Source organism: Lepisosteus platostomus, chromosome 5, assembly GCF_059453375.1.
Source record: "Lepisosteus platostomus isolate fLepPlt1 chromosome 5, fLepPlt1.hap1, whole genome shotgun sequence".
In the NCBI taxonomy this organism is placed as follows: Eukaryota; Metazoa; Chordata; class Actinopteri; order Semionotiformes; family Lepisosteidae; genus Lepisosteus; species Lepisosteus platostomus.
The window spans coordinates 45,405,978-45,426,413 of NC_142615.1; the positions used below are offsets into that span (position 1 = coordinate 45,405,978).

General features: G+C 50.3%; 4 non-coding genes and 5 pseudogenes across 4 annotated transcripts; 8 read left to right on the forward strand and 1 right to left on the reverse strand.

Annotated features, from left to right (window-relative positions):
• The first annotated feature begins 277 nt into the window (after nt 1–277).
• Nucleotides 278–396, forward strand: LOC148667251 (5S ribosomal RNA; annotated as a pseudogene).
• Nucleotides 397–933: 537 nt separating this feature from the next.
• On the forward strand, nt 934–1,052 carry LOC148667252 (5S ribosomal RNA). The gene has a single exon (XR_015937381.1). It is a non-coding gene; the product is annotated as a 5S ribosomal RNA (ribosomal RNA).
• Nucleotides 1,053–1,589: 537 nt separating this feature from the next.
• LOC148667253 (5S ribosomal RNA) lies at nt 1,590–1,708 on the forward strand. Its single transcript, XR_015937246.1, has one exon. It is a non-coding gene; the product is annotated as a 5S ribosomal RNA (ribosomal RNA).
• Nucleotides 1,709–2,245: 537 nt separating this feature from the next.
• Nucleotides 2,246–2,364, forward strand: LOC148667254 (5S ribosomal RNA; annotated as a pseudogene).
• A 537-nt stretch (nt 2,365–2,901) lies between these two features.
• LOC148667255 (5S ribosomal RNA) lies at nt 2,902–3,020 on the forward strand (annotated as a pseudogene).
• Nucleotides 3,021–3,557: 537 nt separating this feature from the next.
• On the forward strand, nt 3,558–3,676 carry LOC148667256 (5S ribosomal RNA). Its single transcript, XR_015937382.1, has one exon. It is a non-coding gene; the product is annotated as a 5S ribosomal RNA (ribosomal RNA).
• Nucleotides 3,677–4,211: 535 nt separating this feature from the next.
• Nucleotides 4,212–4,330, forward strand: LOC148667257 (5S ribosomal RNA; annotated as a pseudogene).
• Nucleotides 4,331–4,860: 530 nt separating this feature from the next.
• On the forward strand, nt 4,861–4,976 carry LOC148667258 (5S ribosomal RNA; annotated as a pseudogene).
• An 11,802-nt stretch (nt 4,977–16,778) lies between these two features.
• On the reverse strand, nt 16,779–16,850 carry trnae-uuc (transfer RNA glutamic acid (anticodon UUC)). Its single transcript has one exon. It is a non-coding gene; the product is annotated as a tRNA-Glu (tRNA).
• Nucleotides 16,851–20,436: the final 3,586 nt, after the last annotated feature.

Consider the following 20,436-nt stretch of genomic DNA (forward strand, 5'->3'; position numbering starts at 1 on the left):
TCAGAATTGTATTGAGATCGTTTTCCACAGAGCTCAGATGTCAAAGCACAGCAGCAGCTCTCCACAGCGATCCTCTATAGCGCCCTTTCTCCCGCAGCTCCGTCCTCATTGGAAGGAAGCAAGAGTGAAAGGCTGAAGTGAAATAGAGCGGGGACGAAGGCAGTGAAGAGAGAGAACGTGGGAAGAAGAGAAAAACGCAAGGGAAAAAAAGCAGCGTCGTAAAAGAGGTGACGGAGCTGTCCTCTCAATAAGAAGGGTGCCAGCGAGCCTTGCTCTCGCTTACGGCCACAACCCCTTGAGCACACCTGATCTTGTCTGATCTCGGAAGCTAAACAGGGATGGGCCTGGTTAGTACTTGGATGGGAGACCGCCTGGGAATACCAGGTGCTGTAAGCTTTTAAGCGCAGGAGGCGCCCTATCCCCGCTCGCTCGCTCATTCCCCTGTTCACACGTGCAGTGCGGCTTGTCCGTCTGTTTATTTGTCAGCTTTGGCGAGACGCGGGTGCTTGTGTATTAGCGTGAGCGTTTTTTATTCTGATCATGAACAGTTTTACAAGTCCGCAAAGGATCGAGGAAAGGTTTATCGCCAGCTGAAAAGAGACACAGCGCTTCGGCTGTGGAGACTTGTTCGGCTGGCGTTCGGAGAGTCGCGTTTTTCAGGATTGTATTGAGATCGTTTTCAACAGAGCTCAGATGTCAAAGCACAGCAGCAGCTCTCCACAGCGATCCTCTATAGCGCCCTTTCTCCCGCAGCTCCGTCCTCATTGGAAGGAAGCAAGAGTGAAAGGCTGAAGTGAAATAGAGCGGGGATGAAGGCAGTGAAGAGAGAGAACGTGGGAAGAAGAGAAAAACGCAAGGGAAAAAAAGCAGCGTCGTAAAAGAGGTGACGGAGCTGTCCTCTCAATAAGAAGGGTGCCAGCGAGCCTTGCTCTCGCTTACGGCCACACCCCCTTGAGCACGCCTGATCTCGTCTGATCTCGGAAGCTAAACAGGGATGGGCCTGGTTAGTACTTGGATGGGAGACCGCCTGGGAATACCAGGTGCTGTAAGCTTTTAAGCGCAGGAGGCGCCCTATCCCCGCTCGCTCGCTCATTCCCCTGTTCACACGTGCAGTGCGGCTTGTCCGTCTGTTTATTTGTCAGCTTTGGCGAGACGCGGGTGCTTGTGTATTAGCGTGAGCGTTTTTTATTCTGATCAGGAACAGTTTTACAAGTCCGCCAAGGATCGAAGAAAGGTTTATCGCCAGCTGAAAAGAGACACAGCGCTTCGGCTGTGGAGACTTGTTCGGCTGGCGTTCGGAGAGTCGCGTTTTTCAGAACTGTATTGAGATCGTTTTCCACAGAGCTCAGATGTCAAAGCACAGCAGCAGCTCTCCACAGCGATCCTCTATAGCCCCCTTTCTCCCGCAGCTCCGTCCTCATTGGAAGGAAGCAAGAGTGAAAGGCTGAAGTGAAATAGAGCAGGGACGAAGGCAATGAAGAGAGACAACGTGGGAAGAAGAGAAAAACGCAAGAGAAAAAAAGCAGCGTCGTAAAAGAGGTGACGGAGCTGTCCTCTCAATAAGAAGGGTGCCAGCTAGCCTTGCTCTCGCTTACGGCCACACCCCCTTGAGCACGCCTGATCTCGTCTGATCTCGGAAGCTAAACAGGGATGGGCCTGGTTAGTACTTGGATGGGAGACCGCCTGGGAATACCAGGTGCTGTAAGCCTTTAAGCGCAGGAGGCGACCTATCCCCGCTCGCTCGCTCATTCCCCTGTTCACACGTGCAGTGCGGCTTGTCCGTCTGTTTATTTGTCAGCTTTGGCGAGACACGGGTGCTTGTGTATTAGCGTGAGCGTTTTTTATTCTGATCAGGAACAGTTTTACAAGTCCGCAAAGGATCGAGGAAAGGTTTATCGCCAGCTGAAAAGAGACACAGCGCTTCGGCTGTGGAGACTTGTTCGGCTGGCGTTCGGAGAGTCGCGTTTTTCAGAATTGTATTGAGATCGTTTTCCACAGAGCTCAGATGTCAAAGCACAGCAGCAGCTCTCCACAGCGATCCTCTATAGCGCCCTTTCTCCCGCAGCTCCGTCCTCATTGGAAGGAAGCAAGAGTGAAAGGCTGAAGTGAAATAGAGCGGGGACGAAGGCAGTGAAGAGAGAGAACGTGGGAAGAAGAGAAAAACGCAAGGGAAAAAAAGCAGCGTCGTAAAAGAGGTGACGGAGCTGTCCTCTCAATAAGAAGGGTGCCAGCGAGCCTTGCTCTCGCTTACGGCCACACCCCCTTGAGCACACCTGATCTTGTCTGATCTCGGAAGCTAAACAGGGATGGGCGTGGTTAGTACTTGGATGGGAGACCGCCTGGGAATACCAGGTGCTGTAAGCTTTTAAGCGCAGGAGGCGCCCTATCCCCGCTCGCTCGCTCATTCCCCTGTTCACACGTGCAGTGCGGCTTGTCCGTCTGTTTATTTGTCAGCTTTGGCGAGACACGGGTGCTTGTGTATTAGCGTGAGCGTTTTTTATTCTGATCAGGAACAGTTTTACAAGTCCGCAAAGGATCGAAGAAAGGTTTATCGCCAGCTGAAAAGAGACACAGCGCTTCGGCTGTGGAGACTTGTTCGGCTGGCGTTCGGAGAGTCGCGTTTTTCAGAATTGTATTGAGATCGTTTTCAACAGAGCTCAGATGTCAAAGCACAGCAGCAGCTCTCCACAGCGATCCTCTATAGCGCCCTTTCTCCCGCAGCTCCGTCCTCATTGGAAGGAAGCAAGAGTGAAAGGCTGAAGTGAAATAGAGCGGGGATGAAGGCAGTGAAGAGAGAGAACGTGGGAAGAAGAGAAAAACGCAAGGGAAAAAAAGCAGCGTCGTAAAAGAGGTGACGGAGCTGTCCTCTCAATAAGAAGGGTGCCAGCGAGCCTTGCTCTCGCTTACGGCCACACCCCCTTGAGCACGCCTGATCTCGTCTGATCTTGGAAGCTAAACAGGGATGGGCCTGGTTAGTACTTGGATGGGAGACCGCCTGGGAATACCAGGTGCTGTAAGCTTTTAAGCGCAGGAGGCGCCCTATCCCCGCTCGCTCGCTCATTCCCCTGTTCACACGTGCAGTGCGGCTTGTCCGTCTGTTTATTTGTCAGCTTTGGCGAGACACGGGTGCTTGTGTATTAGCGTGAGCGTTTTTTATTCTGATCAAGAACAGTTTTACAAGTCCGCAAAGGATCGAGGAAAGGTTTATCGCCAGCTGAAAAGAGACACAGCGCTTCGGCCGTGGAGACTTGTTCGGCTGGCGTTCGGAGAGTCGCGTTTTTCAGAATTGTATTGAGATCGTTTTCCACAGAACTCAGATGTCAAAGCACAGCAGCAGCTCTCCACAGCGATCCTCTATAGCGCCCTTTCTCCCGCAGCTCCGTCCTCATTGGAAGGAAGCAAGAGTGAAAGGCTGAAGTGAAATAGAGCGGGGACGAAGGCAGTGAAGAGAGAGAACGTGGGAAGAAGAGAAAAACGCAAGGGAAAAAAAGCAGCGTCGTAAAAGAGGTGACGGAGCTGTCCTCTCAATAAGAAGGGTGCCAGCGAGCCTTGCTCTTGCTTACGGCCACACCCCCTTGAGCACGCCTGATCTCGTCTGATCTCGGAAGCTAAACAGGGATGGGCCTGGTTAGTACTTGGATGGGAGACCGCCTGGGAATACCAGGTGCTGTAAGCTTTTAAGCGCAGGAGGCGCCCTATCCCCGCTCGCTCGCTCATTCCCCTGTTCACACGTGCAGTGCGGCTTGTCCGTCTGTTTATTTGTCAGCTTTGGCGAGACACGGGTGCTTGTGTATTAGCGTGAGCGTTTTTTATTCTGATCAGGAACAGTTTTACAAGTCCGCAAAGGATCGAGGAAAGGTTTATCGCCAGCTGAAAAGAGACAGCGCTTCGGCTGTGGAGACTTGTTCGGCTGGCGTTATGAGAGTCGCGTTTTTCAGAATTGTATTGAGATCGTTTTCCACAGAGCTCAGATGTCAAAGCACAGCAGCAGCTCTCCACAGCGATCCTCTATAGCCCCCTTTCTCCCACAGCCCCGTCCTCATTGGAAGGAAGCAAGAGTGAAAGGCTGATGTGAAATAGAGCGGGGACGAAGGCAGTGAAGAGAGAGAACGTGGGAAGAAGAGAAAAACGCAAGGGAAAAAAAGCAGCGTCGTAAAAGAGGTGACGGAGCTGTCCTCTCAATTAGAAGGGTGCCAGCGAGCCTTGCTCTTGGTTACGGCCACACCCCCTTGAGCACGCCTGATCTCGTCTGATCTCGGAAGCTAAACAGGGATGGGCCTGGTTAGTACTTGGATGGGAGACCACCTGGGAATGCCAGGTGCTGTAAGCTTTTAAGCGCAGGAGGCGCCCTATCCCCGCTCCCTCGTTCATTCCCCTGTTCACACATGCAGTGCGGCTTGTCCGTCTGTTTGTCAGCTTTGGCGAGACACGGGTGATTGTTTATTAGCGTGAGCGTTTTTTATTCTGATCAGGAACAGTTTTACAAGTCCGCAAAGGATTGAGGAAAGGTTTATCGCCAGCTGAAAAGAGACACAGCGCTTCGGCTGTGGAGACTTGTTCGGCTGGCATTCGGGGAATCGCGTTTTTCAGAATTGTATTGAGATCGTTTTCCACAGAGCTCAGATGTCAGAGCACAGCAGCAGCTCTCCACAGCGATCCTCTATAGCGCCCTTTCTCCCGCAGCTCCGTCCTCATTGGAAGGAAGCAAGAGTGAAAGGCTGAAGTGAAATAGAGCGGGGACGAAGGCAGTGAAGAGAGAGAACGTGGGAAGAGAAAAACGCAAGGCAAAAAAAGCAGCGTCGTAAAAGAGGTGACGGAGCTGTCCTCTCAATAAGAAGGGTGCCAGCGAGCCTGGCTCTCGCTTACGGCCACACCCCCTTGAGCACGCCTGTTGTCTGATCGCGGAAGCTAAACAGGGATGGGCCTGGTTAGTACTTGGATGGGAGACCGCCTGGGAATACCAGGTGCTGTAAGCTTTTAAGCGCAGGAGGCGCCCTATCCCCGCGCGCTCGCTCATTCCCCTGTTCACACGTGCAGTGCGGCTTGTCCGTCTGTTTATTTGTCAGCTTTGGCGAGACACGGGTGCTTGTGTATTAGCGTGAGCGTTTTTTATTCTGATCATGAACAGTTTAACAAGTCCGCAAAGGATCGAGGAAAGGTTTATCGCCAGCTGAAAAGAGACACAGCGCTTCGGCTGTGGAGACTTTATTAATAAGGCCCCTCAGTAGTTGAGATCTCTGTTATTCCCATCTAGAAACATGCAATCAGCATGTTATTGCTGAAGCAATAGTCACAACATTATTCCACACCTGGGTGAGATGCGGGTTATGATGACAGTTATGCTTTCTACACCTTATACTGAGCTCAGAAATGGACCAAGCGGACATCTCACGAGCAGATCCCTCCGCGTATAAGAAAGGCAACTTGTCTCAGCAAAAATACAAAAAGGCAAAAACCCCACACTTGGAATGCAAACCTACCCTAAAAAGGAAACACGGTTTTAAAACGAACTTGATTTTCCCCTGGAGAAACCTTTTTATGGACACACATCGCATCTATTACACATGTAGAACTAAATATAAAGATAAAACTTAATATAAGAAGTCATGACATATCACACATGACGAAGTCTGGTCCAGAATAAACAGTTTACACTGACACACCTTTATTTACCCTGGTCACTCACTTCTATTAACTGTTTAACTGGGTAACAAATTAATATTTGTTTCAATTTGGGATCTACACCTGGGAGCCCTGAAATGTTGGCCAGAGGGGAGAAGCTGATATTCAGACGTGAGAATATATTAAAATAAAGGATCTGATGTTGTTTTTCACCTGTCTAATCAAAGCTTGTTCAAAAATTATCTGATTATAGGACACACGAGTTTATAATCATACTCATTCCACTTTTTAACCCCGTATATATGCACAATATGAAACGTATATACACTAAATCTCACGTGTGACTCCCATAATATACATTTCTTTACGAAAATTAGGAACACTTACTACAATTATCAACCCCCCATGACGAGGCAATATTTAATACCTTTGTTTCTTTGTGGGTTCAAAGTTCTGTCCTGTCGTTTCACACGTAATGTTTTAGTAGTTATCTCAATTTTCCTTTGCAATTATCTCCAAGATCATCATCAACTTTTTGTAAAACGCTATGGACAACTGATATTTAAAGAAAGTCCTGTACCAAAAAGTCTTCGTAGGGAAAGACAACTTTTTTTTCCTTACGTTAGTCGCTACACGGTTACTCAAAAAATCCATTCACCGCCTTTAAAAAAAAGTTTCGTTTTTTATTGTGGTTCACTGACATTTCTGTCACAATTCTGAGGGACCCCAAATAAAATTCACTTGCCGGTATAAAGACGCCGGCGAGGATAAGACAGGTATCGAGCCACCTGCGTATCTAGCGGACGTTTAAAATAAAAAAAATGGCGTGTAATGTTGCGAAGGGCTACTGTTTTTTTTATAGTTTGTCGATTGTAAGGGACGTGGGCCGCGACAGAAATACTGGACGGGGTGGGAAAAGCTTGATTGATGGTTTGTTGTACCGCAACGGTCACAATTGACTCACCAGCAAAGATGGCGCCGAGGCCACATCGGCTCCCTCCCGCCCTGCCTCGCACCGAAGCTCGAGCTGCGGAGCGCGACGCCAAACCGCCAGTCCACGGGCGCGGGCGCCGGACATAGACGTCATAAACCCTTCCGAGGCGCAGGAATTATAGATCACTGTAGTTTCTTCTGGACCCGGGTTAGGGACAGTGTGCCCTCCGTGAGAGTCTTCTGAGGAAGCCAGTGTCTCATGGGTGTCCAGGCTTGGTACCATCTGTCCATCACAGGACACACAGACACACACACTCACACACCCTGGACAGGACACCAGTCCATCACAGGACACACACACACTCACTCACACACCCTGGACAGGACACCAGTCCATCACAGGACATACACACACCCTAGATAGGACACCAGTCCATCACAGGACACACACACTAACACACCCTGGACAGGACACCAGTCACTCACAGGATACACACACACACTCACACACCCTGAACAGGACACCAGTCCCTCACAGGACACACACACACAACCTGGATAGGACACCAGTCCCTCACAGGACACTCAGACACACACACTCACACACTCTGGACAGGAACCAGTCCATCACATGACAAACACACATTCACTCACACACCCTGGACAGGACAGCACTCCATCATAGGACACACACACACCAGGGCCAGTTTTCCCAGAAGCCAATTAGCCCAAAAGCCTGTCTTTGGACCCGAAGAACACAGGGAGAACATGCAGACTCCACACAGACAGCACCCCCCCCCCCCCCCCGGGTCCAGACCCGAGCCCGGAGCCCCCCCGCGCTGAACCCCTCCGTACAGACGGCCGCACACAGCTCCGTTGTTCCCGATTCCCGAGGTGATCTGTTAAAAGAAGCCGGTGTTTTGCCTCCAGGTGACATTTCCTACTGGAGTCAGGACAGGAGGCTCTTCTGTACACAGAAGGGGATGGGGGTGGGGAACAAGCCGCCCAGCCCTGTGGTTGAAGCCGATACCCCGGCTTCTCTCCAGACACAGCTGGGTGAGCTCCTCCAGTCAGTACAGGGGGCTCTACTGTACACAGAGGGTGGTGGGGGTGTGGAACAACTCCTTTGTTCGGGGCCTTGGGGCATTCTTGTTGTGAAAGGCGCTATATAAAAAAACTGAATTGAAATTGAATCTTACAGGTTTGGGTTTTTCGGAGATCTTGTCAGAGATCTTGTCTGACGTGCCATTTCAAAAACGTAACGACACTCCTCACGTCCGAGCGCCGCCGGTCTGTGACGTAACGTATGCTTACACAACCATGACGGTTTCATCATGGACAGCACGAAAGCCCGAAAAGTGGTTGACGTTTTAATTTGGCGATGGATCCCAGTTTTTTTTTTATTTTGGAGGCCAAAGAGGACAAAAAAGGAAATGTCTGGAGGTGGATCGATGGTCATCTCTGCGGTTGTTCTGATGTTCTGGAAAAAACAAAACAAAAAAAAATGGCTCGCTTGCCCGGTCGTGTAGTGTTTCCACACCCCACGCAAATCAACTTCTCTTCGCCCCCGGGGGCTCGTCGCCCGCCGCACCCCTCTCACGTGATAGGGGCTTCCCCCGGCTGTGACGTACTTACCCTACCCCCTTTTCCGCCAACGTCATACCGAAGGTCGCGCTTTGGGCCGCGGTGATGTTGACGGACTGTCTTGTAGCGTGAGAAGGGTTTAAATTTTGACTTAAGGAGTTGGCCATCGTTATATTTCGCGAGGTATCATACGGGGGGAAAAAGAACATTTATATTTATCAACCTACTAGTAATACTGGGTGGATGTCACGTTCCCCAAAGTTCAGTGCCTCTCTCTAATAAAGTAGAAACGCGACATTAAACTCCGTTCGAAACGGGAGAAATCACCAGGACACGATACAACTGACGTCCGGAAAATAAAAAAATAACTCCTATTCCCATTTGTAATGACCCTGTCGTGTTTTTCCCGGTGTGCGCTTCTCTTTCGGAGACCGTTTCTCTCTGGTGTTGTTTTGCTGTTGGAATAAATGCCGAGGTGACCCTTCTGTGTGGAGTCTGCGTGTTCTCTCCAGCGGGTCGTTTCCTCCACCGCAGGGGCTGGTCAAACCGGGGTCTCCCAGTCGTCACAGAAGTGTGTGTCGTTTTGGGTGGTGGGGGGGGTGCATCGGGGATACTGCGCCCCGAGGGGGTGACCTCTCACCTTACTCCGGACAAAGGGAGAAGACCTGTACCTTCACGAGTCCGGGTTGTGAAAACTTCTTCTGGCAGTTCAAAACGTTTCGAAGAGATAACAGCGCTACCCTGTTTTCCATTTCTATCGTGTATTATTATACAGTCATAAGTATCTGTACTGATCACAGAGTCCCCCTCTCACTGCCAGGACTGAAGCCCAGTGCAGCACGAATAATAATAATAATTAATAAGTCTGGACCCTCCCCTCAGAGCTCTTCCCAGGTCAGGGTGATCCCCTCCAGCCCCCACAGTGTGCAGCCCCTACCTGGATGATGCTCCAGTCCGCTCAGCACACAGCAGCTCTCAGTGGGGAGGAGAGCAGAGGGATGGAGCCAGTTCAGAGAGGGGGGTGATAAGGAGGCCATGATGGGTCAAGACCAGGGGGGGAATCAGGCCAGGACACTGGGGTAACACCCCTACTCCTCTCCAGAAACACCCCGGGATTGTTAATGAGCACAGAGAGTCAGGACCTCGGTTTGACGTCTCATCCGAAGGACAGCGCTTGTTTACAGTCCAGTGTCCCCGTCACTATACTGGGGCATCAGGACCCACACAGACTGCAGGGTGAGCGCCCCCTGCTGGCCCTACTAACACCTCTCCCAGCAGCAACCTCAGTTTTTCCCAGGAGTCTCCCCTCCAGGTACTGACCAGGCTTCTACCTGCTGGGCTCCAGTGGGGAGGGGGCTGCTAGCTGGGAGCTGCAGGGTGAGATGGCTGCTGGGCAAACGATGGCTAAAGAGCTTCCTAGGACACCCTGGAGTTCGTGGTCAACTTCCTTCTCTTCAGACGGAGGTGGCTTGAAATCTGTCTCGTTTCAAGGAGTATTGGACACGATGCCCCCCCTGCTTTAGCCCCGCTAACTGGTGGCACGCAGACAACGAGGGCTCTCGGCCTCAATCCATCAACCACAAACTCTCCGGGATGAAAGAGAAAGACAGACTCTGTTCGTTCCTTTCGGGGGGGGGAGGGAAAAAAACAAAAGCTTTTTTTAAAAAACATTTCAATGATGCTTAACAAAAGAACAAAAATTACAATACAGATGAATGTCAAGGGACACCCCCCCCCCCATCTTACGATCATCACAGGACCTTAAAATAATACTTAATAATACAAGGTCATGCAGACGATCTGAGGACTCAGGTGGAGATAATGTGAAAGTTTTCCACAGTCCAGTCTGGGGTTCCTCAGCTTCAGTCCAGACTGGGGTCTGGGGTCCCTCAGCTTCAGTCCAGACTGGGGTCTCTCAGCTTCAGTCCAGACTGGGATCTGGGCTCCCTCAGCTCCGGTCCAGTCCAGTCTGGGGCCCCTCAGCTCTGGTCCAGTCCAGTATGGGGCCCCTCAGCTCCAGTGCAGTCCAGTCCAGTCTGGTGTCCCTCAGCTCCAGTGCAGCCCAGTCTGGGGTCCCTTAGCTTCGGTCCAGCACAGTCTGGGGTCCCTCAGCTTCGGTCCAGCACAGACTGGGGTCCCTCATCTTCGGCCCAGCACAGACTGGTGTCCCTCAGCTTCGGCCCAGCACAGACTGGGGTCCCTCAGCTTCGGTCCAGACTGGGGTCCCTCAGCTCCAGTGCGGTCCAGACTGGGGTCCCTCAGCTCCAGTGCAGTCCAGACTGGGGTCCCTCAGCTTCGGTCCAGCACAGACTGGGGTCTCTCAGCTTCGGTCCAGACTGGGGTCCCTCAGCTTCAGTCCAGCACAGTCTGGGGTCCCTTAGCTTTGGTCCAGTCCAGTCTGGGGTCCCTCAGCTTCGGTCCAGCACAGCCTGGGGCCCCTCAGCTCCAGTCCAGTCCAGTCTGGGGCCCCTCAGCTTTGGTCCAGCACAGTCTGGAGTCCCTCAGCTTCGGTCCAGCACAGACTGGGGTCCCTCAGCTTTGGCCCAGCACAGACTGGGGTCCCTCAGCTTCGGTCCAGCACAGACTGGGGTCCCTCAGCTCCAGTCCAGTGCAGTCTGGGGTCCCTCAGCTTCGGTCCAGCACAGTCTGGGGTCCCTCAGCTTCGGTCCAGTCCAGTCTGGTGTCCCTCAGCTCCAGTCCAGTCCAGTCCAGTCCAGTCCTTGGTGGGGAAGGCAACCAACTCAGATCCTAGCTGGCACAGAACCAGGAAAGGAACCTGGAAAGAATATTGTTATTGCAAGTGTGAGGGACACAGACACGGACATCACCATGACATCAAACAGCAAGAGGAGACTCCTCCTTGAATCACAGACACGACCGGGCGGCGTCCCCCTGTCTGCTCACCTGCACCTCCTCTTCTTCTTCTTGTCCTTCCCGGCAGCCTGCTCCTCCTCTCCCTCGCTCTTCCTCTCCTGACACACGGTCTCCGCCGCCTCCATCGGCTCGTCCTTATCATCTGTCTCCACCGACATGCAGCTCAGGGACTTTAAAAAGACGCACCAGCACTTCTGAAGCAGAGACAGGAGAGTCACGTTAAGAGTCGGACTGGACACTCCAGGACATGAACACTGCACTGAGAGAGAGAGGGGTTCATACACACACACTGACTGGACACTCCAGTACATGAACACTGCACTGAGAGAGAGAGGGGTTCATACACACACACTGACTGGACACTGGACAGGAGTAAAGAGAGGATCAGAGCATTACCCACCTTCTTTTTCTTCTGTCTCACAGGAGGTGGTGATTGGACCTCCTCCAGCTGGAGTCCGAGGAGGGAGAGAGGGGGCAGGAGAGGGACAGCACAGGGAGAGAAAGAGAGAGACAGGTGAGTCAAGTGTCCCAAGAGTACAGAGACTCTGCTGAGATCACACTCGCAGTGAGTGAGCCTGGGTGTAGCCCACTAATACTGACCCACTGTACACCATAGGACAGAGAAGAGGAGGAGGAGAGAGACACACTGCCTGGACACCACAGGACAGAGAGGAGGAGGAGAGAGACACACTGACTGGACACCACAGCACAGAGAGGAGGAGGGGAGAGACACTGACAGACAGGGCTGACAAGACAGACAAGATGGCGAAACTCCACCACAGACAGGACAGGAGGCAGGGTGGGACCAGCACTGACCTTCTTCCTCTCTCCTGCCGGAGGAGCTGTCTCCACCTCCTCTTCCTCCTGCAAGTCAAGAGACAGGCTGAGAGAGAGACGGGCTGGTGGGACATCGGCGAACAGAGCTGAAGGCAGAGAGCCGGGGAGACAGGCCCAGCTGGGACAACGCAGGACAGACAGAGAGACAGACAGAAAGGAAGGAGAGAGAGACACAAAGATGAAGGCACAGAAAGACAGCAGGCAAAGAGAAAGATTGAGATTGAGGGACAAACAAACCGAGAGAGAGAGCGGAAGGAGAGAGAGAGAGGAAGGAGAGAGAAGGACAGACAGACTGACAGACGGGGCTGAAAGAGAGAGAGACAGAGAGGCAGGGACAGACAGACAGCAGGACGAGAGAGAGACAGATCGAGGGACAATAATTGGTTTCGAAATTTATTCTGAAAATATACAATCATTCACTCCTGAAAAATATCGAGTTCAAATTATACATTATGTACAATATTGTAATCAACATATGGCTAATCATCAAAAATAAAATAAAAACTGTACTGGGGGACACAGCTGGCTGTGCTGTTCTGGACAGAACACACTGAGGTCCAGTTTCCACCTCCTGCAGGATCAAACAGCACCTCCACTGGCTCTCCAGTGAACAGAGGGACAGACAGAGAGGCTTCAGGCTGCAGGGTGACATTGTCTCTGTGAGCTGAAAGACAATCAGGACAGAGGATGATATAAGAACACACTCTGTCAAGAATATAGAGCCCTCTAGTGATCCTACTGTAGACCTGCTCACCACCCACAGTGACGATCACAGTGCTGATACTGCTTCCATTAAGGTCCCTCACTGTGTAGTTGCCCTGATCAGCTGGAGTGAGGGAGCGGAGTGTCAGAGAGCTGTTCTGCACTGACACTCACTGTTCGTACCTGGGGCCAGGGAGCCCTGCGCTGCTCAGTAAGACTATACGATTCTGGACAGATCGTGCAGGATCAAACAGCACCTCCACTGGACCAGCAGTGTGGAGGGGGGAGACAGAGAGGCACCAGGCTGCAGGCTGTGGACTTCTGAGTGAGCTGAAAAGGGACAGGTAGAAACATGTTGAATATTTAGTTTTACAACAATACCTTGAGTTTGGACTGCGATCAGCTTCATTTTGTATTTCAGCTGTGAAAATGCAATTTCAAAAATGCACGCCCCAGTCATGTTAGGTTCAAGTTACAGTTGCATCACAACTCAATACATTTGCAATTCACTTCAAATGTTGTTTTTGTTTGATCCAGTCTGTCCTCACCTAAAGGAGATACTTACTTTTAACACCTTTTATTTCTTCTGGGAGGTTAACTGGCTTCTGAGAAAATTGTTCCTGGTGTTTGTGTTGTGTATGCCTTGCAATGGAGGGGTGAGAAATAATGGACTTATTACATTATAATGAATAATAATTGCTTACACTTATATAGTGCTTTTCTGGACACTCCACTCAAAACGCTTTGCAGGACATGGGGACTCCCCTCCACCACCACCAATGTGCAGCATCCACCTGGATGATGCGACGGCAGCCATAGTGCGCCAGAACGCTCCCCACACACCAGCTATCAGTGGGGAGGAGAGCAGAGTAATGAAGCCAATTCATAAATGGGGGTTATTAGGAGGCCATGATTGGTAAGGGTCAATGGGAAATTTGGCCTGGACACTGGGGTAAAACCCCTACTCTTTTCGAGAAACACCCTGGGATTTTTAATGACCACAGAGAGTCAGGACCTCGGTTTTACGTCTCATCCGAAGGACGGCGCCAGTTTACAGTCCAGTGTCCCCATCACTATACTGGGGCATTAGGACCCACACAGACCGCAGGGTGAGCACCCCCTGCTGGCCCCATTAACACCTCTTCCAGCAGCCACCTTAGTTATTATTGTCGAGAAGGAAAGAATATTAGGAACATGAAAAGGCTGAATTTCTTAAATGCATTGTTTATACTGAAACAGAGAGGCACACACACGTCATTACAAATGCACACCCGCACAGAGACGTCCTCAAGCGCCTTGTTCACAATTATGGGCTCCAACAGGAACAAAAAACGCCAGCCTGACAACTCGAGCATTCAAACCAAGAACCCAACACGTACTCACGTTGGCAGCCTGTGCAGAAAAGCAAATGAACCACAAGCCTTCTCTTTTGGGAGGAAAAACACACACTCCCTCTCTCACTCTCCTGATTTCCTTAAATAGCTCATTCTTCATCTCTGGCTCCTACATACAGTATAGCAGCGCTCAGTCTGCTTTGAATAAGCCATAAATCCAAGATTTGTTTTATCTGTTCCTCCTGTCTAGGCCTAGAGCTGCTTTTCATAAAAGAGCTGTTTGCATAAATAGCTAGGGTTACAGCTGAAGACACCAGCTTCATCCCCCAGTGTGTTGTACGTCGAGAGCAAGAGAAGAGGGCCAGGCCGTGCCTTTTCATAGATTTTTCTTCTGAAAAGTTGGGTTCTCGGAGGCAGATTTAGCCCCTCATGCAGTGTAGAGAGATAGACAGGCCAGCGCGCACACAGTTAGAGATGCACCTTCACACAGAGTCAGACCCGCACAGACACGTCCTCTTGTTTAAACAAATACACAAACCTGACGGCGCTCACAATGATCCAGACACACACACACACACACACACACACACACACACACACACACACACACACACACACACACACGACATCAGCAGTCACTCTCGCACCCTGGACCCCAGCTCAGTCCTCACCTCCAGCTCCTGCAAACCGCTTCGAACAAACTGCATTAAGAAAATTAGGTTGCGATCCGGTAGCAGGCCATCCTGGGCACCAGTGTGAGTTACACACTCATTTGTAAAAGCCCTTCCGCATCGTCGGGCATGCTTCACAGTGCTGGACCTGGGCTGTGGGTGCTGTCTGTGTGGAGTTTGCATGTTCTCTCCCTGGTCTGTGGGGGTTTCCTCCAGGTGCTCCAGTTTCCACCCACAGTCCAGGGACAGGCTGCCACTTTCACTGGGCAGTGCACCGTTGCCATGGCAGCATGGTGGGTCGGATCTGATTTCAGTCTTTATTTCCTTTTTTAGAGATCCTGTAACCAGGACCTGTTCACTGCCACGACGGACAGGGAAGCCCGTCATCACTGGACATCCTCTTACCTCCTGTGGCAAAGGGCAGCTGATGAAGCTTTGTGCTCGCCGGATCATGGCAATCGCCACTCCACCCTGATCCTGGCTCAGCACAGGGCACCTGGGTTCACTCCTTTCAGACTAAAGAGACTCAGTTTCTTCAATCTGTCAGTGTGAGACACTCCCTTCAGACTAAAGAGACTCAGTTCCTCCGGCCTGTCAGTGTGAGACACTCCCTTCAGACTAAAGAGACTCAGTTTCTTCAATCTGTCAGTGTGAGACACTCCCTTCAGACTAAAGAGACTCAGTTCCTCCGGCCTGTCAGTGTGAGACACTCCCTTCAGACTAAAGAGACTCAGTTTCTTCATCTGTCAGTGTGGGATGCCTACACCAGCTTCGAACGCCTGTACACAATACCGCGGACCGCCTGCCAGACCAAATTCTGGGCTTACAGCAAACCACCCATTACATACACCGGTGTCTTCCCCGGGCCAGAGGAATTCAGGAACTCACATTTACTCCGTCATCTCAGGCGATTCTCGCAGGGAGCAGAGATTTCCCAATCGATCAGAGAGAGTCGGGACTTTTTTCCCGCAAGAAACAACAAAACCGAAGTATTCTTCGATGTGCCGGTACAAACTTTCAGGTTATATAGTCCTTCCTTGCTGCTTCAGACATCATTCGGTGTTATGGTAAGGGGGGGGTCGTGGTATTTGGCCAGTTAAGAGACCCTGGCCAAATGGTCAGTTTAAGATTATGCCCCCTCGCATCTGGAATCCTTATCAGTTAACCCCCTTTCCTGCCATAAACCCCTGTTGCTTAGAAGTCTAATTTTCAGGCAGAATTGACTTAAGTTAACCCTATTTACATCTTGTCTCTTACTTCAGCCCTCTTCCATTTGCTAGTTAAAAGTTGTACAACCCATTTGTATCTGCTAGGCGGCGCAGTCATCGTGCACAAAGAACGCTTTGAAAAGCGTCAAAGGCAAGTCATTCCGAGTTGGTCGTTTGTGTTTTCCGTTCAGACGCGAAATGCTGAAATGATCTCTCGGCTCCTCGGTTGTCATTTCTGCTCCGTAAAGGAATCACAGCACGCGTCGGCTTCCAGCACGGTGGGTCGGGACACGATGCCGGGGGTCGGAGAGAGCGATGTCTTCCTCGTTAGTATAGGACCTGTCACCTGTCCCCACCTGTCACGCGGGAGACCGGGGTACATCAGGACGCGCATTGAAGTGAAAGCAGGATGCGCTGCGACCTGCACTGTGCAGATCCCGCCACACTAAGAGGTGAGTGGGTCTGTTCGATCACAGCGTGGCGACAAAAGAAGTCTGTTTCCGCCTGGTTTCGAACAGGGGACTTTTCGCGTGTGAGGCGAACATGATAACCACTACACTACGGAAACGATGGTAAACTGTGCCCAGCGGCCCAGTGCTGAGCTTCGCCAATGCGATTCAGCTGGTTCCAGTGCCTTTATTGGAGTGCGCTGATGGACCGTGCTCTCTCTCCAGAGACCAGCACGCCTGTCATGGACGGAGCAGGAAAGGCGGCGCCACATTCTACAGCCCTCTCCACGCAATCGAAGAAATCGGGCTACTGAAGTGGAGAAAATCGCCTCTCCAGAAAGTGCAAATATCATCTTGGAGAGTATAAATCCTATTGCCGAAGGTCAGCCCTGTCTACCAGAGTAACCCTCCCACAGCGATGATCAGCTCGTCTCACACGCGAGAAGTTTCGGTTGGAAACAAGCGCCCCCTCTTCTCGCACGTTTTGCACGTTCGAGTAGTTTTAATGCGGCTCTTTCGTACACGGTGCTGATCTTTTGGAAAGCAGGAGGCAAAACGGACACATTCCCATACCGGGAGTCGAACCCGGGCCGCCTGGGTGAAAACCAGGAATCCTAACCGCTAGACCATATGGGAGCACACAACCCCGCTGTTCCAGGCATCATCCAAGCAAACTACATAAATATGAGAAAACATGCAAGAGCGTTGTCACTCAGAGTGTCGAAGGGTCGATGTATACTGGGGCTCAGTTGAAATGCAACGTCAGGACTTTTCCGAATTATGTCACACGAAGAGAGCACAGCCTTTTCCGCCCTGCCACGTCTGTCTCGGTAACTCGCCGTGATTGTATAGTGGTCAGTACTTTGCGTTGTAGCCGCAACCGAGTCACGGCAGAATAGGGGCGTCTGCTTTTACTACTTGTACGAATGAAGGCAAAAAAAAGCCAATCGATGTGAACGAACGGCGCTTTACAGAGGAGTACTGCCTGACTGGATTGTTGATGAACGACAGAGGCCACTCCGACCTCTTCTCGGTTTTCTTCAATGACTTACTAAGGATCTTCTACACATTCGCCCATGCAGGGGAAGCCAGTTACACCAAAGCAAACGCAGGAAAGTGCAATTCAAGCAGAGACCAGGAGGGACTTGTTTACACCGAGAGTGGTCGGAGAATGGAACAATGCGCCCAGCCCTGTTGCTGGAGCCGATTCTTGATGAGATCTTGGGCTCACTAAGAAGCCCCCGCTGGATGCTAATCTTTCTGTTGTTCTTGCAGGTCCTGCGCTGCTTTTGAGCCGACAGAGCTCGTCCTGGTCTGTCGGCACAGCCCAATTGCAAATGATCGGCTCCGCGTCCAGTGTGTGATCTCCTGTTCAAGCCCAAGCGAAGACACAGTGAGCCTATCTGTCAATAATAGTAATACAGTGTGGGATGTCCTGTCCCAGTCTGAGGAACAAACAGTGAGCATGTCTCTCAATAATAATAATATAGTGTGGGATCTCCTGTCCCAGCCTGGGGAACAGTGAGCCAGACTCTCAATAATAATAATAATACAGTGTGATCTTCTCTCCCAGCCCGGGAAAAAAAACGGTGAGCCTGTTTCACAATAATAATAATACAGTGTGTGATCTCTTGTCCCAGCCTGAGGAACAGACAGAGAGCCTGTCTCTCAATACTAATAATACAGTGTGTGATCTCCTGTCCCAGCCTGAGGAACAGACAGTGAGCCTGTCTCTCAATAATAATAATACAGTGTGTGATCTCTTGTCCCAGCATGAGGAACAGACAGAGAGCCTGTCTCTCAATACTAATAATACAGTGTGTGATCTCCTGTCCCAGCCTGAGGAACAGACAGTGAGCCTCTCTCTCAGTAATAATAATACAGTGTGTGATCTCCTGTCCCAGCCCAAACGACGACACAGTGTGCCTATCTGTCAATAATAATAATACAGGGTGCAATCTCCTGTCCCAGCCTGAGGAACAGTGTGCCTGTCAATCAATAATAATATTACAGTATGTGATCTCCTGCTCCAGCCTGAGGAACAGACAGTGAGACTGTCTCTCAATAAAAATAATACAGTGCATGTCCTCCTGTCCCAGCCTGAGGAAAAGACAGTGAGCCTGTCTCTCAATAATAATAATCCAGTGTGTGATCTCCTGTTCAAGCCCAAGCGAAGACACAGTGAGCCTATCTGTCAATAATAGTAATACAATGTGTGATCTCCTGTCCCATTCTGAGGAACAGACAGTCAGCCTATCTGTCAATAACAATAATACAGTGTGTGATCTCCTGTCCCAGCCTGAGGAACAGAGAGTGAGCCTGTCTCTCAATAATAATACAGTGTGTGATCCTCTGTCCCAGCCTGAGGAACAGACAGTGAGCCTGTCTCTCAATAAAAATAATACAGTGTGTGATCCCCTGTCCCAGCCAGAGGAACAGACAGTGAGCCCGTCTCTCAATAATAATAATAATAGAGTGTGTTATCTCCTGTCCCAGCCTGAGGAACAGTGAGCCTGTCAATCAATAATAATAATACAATATGTGATGTCCTGTCTCAGCCTGTGGAACAGAGAGTAAGCCTGTCTCTCAATAATAATAATACAGTGTGTGATCTCCTGTCCCAGCCAGGGGAACAGTGAGCCAGACTCTCAGTAATAATAATACAGTGTGATCTACTGTCCCAGCATGAGGAACAGTGAGACTGTCTCTCAATAATAATAATACAGTATGTGACAAACTGTCCCAGACTGAGGAAAAGATAGTGAGTCTGTCTCTCAATAATAATAATAATACAGTGTGAATTCCTGTCTCAGCTTGTGGAACATACAGTGAGCCTGTCTCTCTATAATAATAATATAATATATGACCTCCTGTCCCAGCCTGGGGAATATACAGTGAGCCTGTCTCACTATAATAATAATAATAATACAGTGTCTGATCTCCTGTCCCAGCCTGAGGAACAATGAGCCTGTCAATCAATAATAATACAGTATGTGATGTCCTGTCTCCCCCTGAGGAACAGAGAGTAAGCCTCTCTCTCAATAATAATAATACAGTGTGGGATCTCCTGTCCCAGCCTGAGGAACAAACAGTGAGCCTGTCTCAAAATAATAATAATACAGTGTGGGATCTCCTGTCCCAGCCTGGGGAACAGTGTGCCAGCCTCTCAATAATATTAATAATAATAATACAATGTGATCTACTGTCCCAGCCTGAGGAACAGACAGTGAGCCTGTCTCAATAATAATACAGTGTGTGACCATCTGTCCCAGACCGAGGAAAAGACAGTGAGTCTGTCTCTAAATAATAATAATACAGTGTGGGATCTCCTGTCCCAGCCTGGGGAACAGTGTGCCAGACTCTCAATAATAATAATACAGTGTGACCTACTGTCCCAGCCTGAGGAACAGACAGTGAGTTTGTCTCTCAATAATAATACAGTGTTATCTCCTGTCCCAGCCTGGGGAACAGACAGTGAGCCTGTCTCTCAATAATAATAATACAGTGTGTAATCTCCTGACCCAGCCTGGGGAACATACAGTGAGCCTGTCTCTCTATAATAATAATACAGTATGTGATGTCCTGTCTCAGCTTGAGGAACAGAGAGTAAGCCTGTCTCTCAATAATAATAATACAGTGTGGGATCCTCTGTCCCAGCCTGAGGAACAGACAGTGAGCCTGTCTCTCAATAATAATACAGTGTGTGATCTCCTGTCCCAGCCTGAGGAACAGTGAGCCTGTCAATCAATAATAATACAGTATGTGATCTCATGTCCCAGCCTGGGGAACAGTGAGCCAGACTCTCAATAATATTAATAAAAATAATAATACAGTGTGATTTACTGTCCCAGCCTGAGATACAGACAGTGAGCCTGTCTCTAAATAATAATATAGTGTGTGACCACCTTCTGTGGTCTGTTTCAAATCCGCCCACGATGAGACACCGAGGAGAAATGAAGAGCCCCAGTCGCGCTAGAAAATCACCCGGGAAAGAGACTTTCAATGTAGGAAAAAAAAGTCGTTAGTAACAGACATAATATGTTTGTTTTGTTTTTTTAATCGCTGCGATGTGTGACTAAGCTCATACGACTAAGAGTTGCCCCCTTTGTCTAGATCTGGTAACCTGCTCGTCGCTGGTGGGCCAGATCGTGTCCCCCGTCACTACACTGGGGCATTAAGACCCACACAGACCGCAGGGTGAGTGCCCCCTGCTGGCCCCACT